This window comes from Herpailurus yagouaroundi, unplaced genomic scaffold (genome assembly GCF_014898765.1).
Source record: "Herpailurus yagouaroundi ecotype Mexico unplaced genomic scaffold, PumYag 67793, whole genome shotgun sequence".
NCBI classification, from domain to species: domain Eukaryota; kingdom Metazoa; phylum Chordata; class Mammalia; order Carnivora; family Felidae; genus Herpailurus; species Herpailurus yagouaroundi.
This window is the reverse complement of record NW_024420586.1, coordinates 12,963,940-12,966,616: the sequence shown is the minus strand read 5'-3', so window position 1 is coordinate 12,966,616 and position 2,677 is coordinate 12,963,940. Positions and strand designations below refer to the sequence as shown.

The 2,677-nt window shown below is 33.6% G+C and overlaps 1 non-coding gene across 1 annotated transcript; it reads left to right on the top strand.

Annotated features, from left to right (window-relative positions):
* Positions 1–2,297: 2,297 nt before the first annotated feature.
* Positions 2,298–2,404, top strand: LOC121026189 (U6 spliceosomal RNA). Its single transcript, XR_005788294.1, has one exon. It is a non-coding gene; the product is annotated as a U6 spliceosomal RNA (small nuclear RNA).
* Positions 2,405–2,677: the final 273 nt, after the last annotated feature.

Sequence of the window (2,677 nt, the reverse complement as noted above, 5' to 3'; positions counted from 1 at the left end):
CCAAGGGACACAGGAGTACTGATGCATAGGGGCACTTGTACCCCAATGTTCATAGCAGCACTCTCAACAATAGCCAAATTATGGAAAGAGCCTAAATGTCCATCAACTGATGAATGGATAAAGAAATTGTGGTTTATATACACTATGGAATACTACGTGGCAATGAGAAAAAATGAAATATGGCCTTTTGTAGCAACGTGGATGGAACTGGAGAGTGTGATGCTAAGTGAAATAAGCCATACAGAGAAAGACAGATACCATATGGTTTCACTCTTATGTGGATCCTGAGAAACTTAACAGGAACCCATGGGGGAGGGGAAGGAAAAAAAAAAAAGAGGTTAGAGTGGGAGAGAGCCAAAGCATAAGAGACTGTTGAGAACTGAGAGCAAACTGAGGGTTGATGGGGGGTGGGAGGGAGGAGAGGGTGGGTGATGGGTATTGAGGAGGGCACCTTTTGGGATGAGCACTGGGTGTTGTATGGAAACCAATTTGACAATAAATTTCATATATAAAAAAAAAAAAAAAAAAAAAGAATAATTAAACAAAGTTCCTCTCATTCTGGATGTTTCTTTCTACCTTTTGTAACTTATTCAGCCAGATGGCCATTGTTTATGACTCAAAAGAAATGAAAAAAGGGCACCTAAAAATAATCAAATTTTGTCTTTATAATTTCAAACATCTAGGTTCAGAGGATAGGAATAACTTTTATTCAGTGTCAATATATTTGGGAGAAGTTATGATGAGTAGAAAAAATTTAATAGTTTCCCTACTACCTTCCCATTCTTCCAAAGTGAAAAAAAAATTTTCTGATTTGGGGAAGGCTAGTGATAGAGGAAGGGCAAAGAGGGGGAAAGGTTTGTGAGGGATTGAAAATTAGGATGTAAGGACCCATTCTGGAATGAACAGTAGGCAGGAACACAAACTAGTAAAAACTACCAACCTCAGAGTCTATTTAGTTATTTTACTCTTGGTAAATGGTGAAGATTTAAAATCAACTCCATGGGATGAGACAGCCTTAAGTAAAACCTTCCATTCTAAATTTTATCAGGCAAAATTTAGAACTATAAGGAGTAATTCAAAGTGGAAAAAGATAACACATGTATCTCAGAAACCATGAATTCAAAGAATTGGGTGAAGGATGCAATAAACCCAACATTGGCCTTAGGCTAATACATCAATTATATATGCACCCAGATGAGGGAAATAAAATTTATTTTCAGGCATTTGTAGAAATTTGCACAAATATGAATAAAAGCAAAAATAAAGTTTAAAGTTTCCCCAAATCTATCATGCAAGAGTCACAAACAACAAAAAAAGTAATATAATATTAGGAAAATAAATGTCAAAAAGCACACTAACCCAAATATCTCAAAAAATAAATTCACAATTTTGAATAATTTTTAGGAAAAAGTGGAAATAAAATGTAAATTAAAAAATTTTTGTAAAAAAGGAAAACATAATAAACCACACTGCAATTCACACCTGAGTGTTTCAGCTAAAGCAGTAACAAAAGGGAGATATATAGCACCAACTGCATTTATAAGAACACTACCAGGCCTGAAAAAAATGAATTAAGATTTCATTGCAAGAAGGTAGAAAAAGAACAAGAAAATAAAACACTCTAAATAGAAGAAAATAATAATTATTAAACAAAATAATAAAACAAAAAACTTCATGGATTCAATCAACAGTTACATAATTTTTTTAAATAATAAAAAAGACAAAACTAACCAGTGTGATTTTATTTTCAAAGAGAATGAAGATGTGAATAAACAACATCAGCAATGAAAAATGGGTAACTAATTATTAAGTAACTTACCAGTTAAGATTAAATACCATACATTAGACCCAGCAATCCCACTTTTGGGTGTACATCCAAAAGAAACTAAATCAGTATTTTGAAGAGATTTTTTTCACTCCCATGTTCATTGCAACACAATTCACAATAGCCAACATACAGAAACAACCTAAATGTTTATCAATGGATGAATGGCTAAAGAAAATGTAGTGTGTGTGTATATAATGGAATATTATTCAGCCATAAAAAAGAAGGAGATCCTGCCAGCTGTGACAATATGGATGAACCTGGAATAGTTAATGCTAAATGAAATAATATAGACACAGAAAGATAAATACTGTATGTACTTAACCATATGTGGAATCTAAACAAAACCAAACCAAAGTCAAACTCATAGAAACAGTAGAATGGTGATCACCACAGACTAGATAGGGGGGAAAATGGGAGATGCTAATCAAAGAAAGGGTCAAACTTTCAGTTATAAGATGAATAAGTACTCGTGCTCACTTTGGCAGCACATATACTAAAATTGGATGAGTACAGAGAACATAAGTGTGACCCCTGTGCAAAGATGACATGCAAATTCATGAAGTGTTCCATATCTTTTCACTTTCTTACACCATACACAAAAATAAATTCAAAATGGATGAAAGACCTATATGTGAGATCATAAACCATCAAAATCCTCAAGGAGAACATAGGCAGTAACCTCCTTGACATTAGCCACAGCAACTTCTTACTAGATATGTCTCTGGAGGCAAGGGAAATAAAAGCAAAAATCAACTATTGGAACTTCATCAAGATAAAAAGCTTCTGCACAGCAAAGAAAACAATCAACAAATAAAAGGCAACCTTCAGAATGAGAGAAGTTATTTGCAA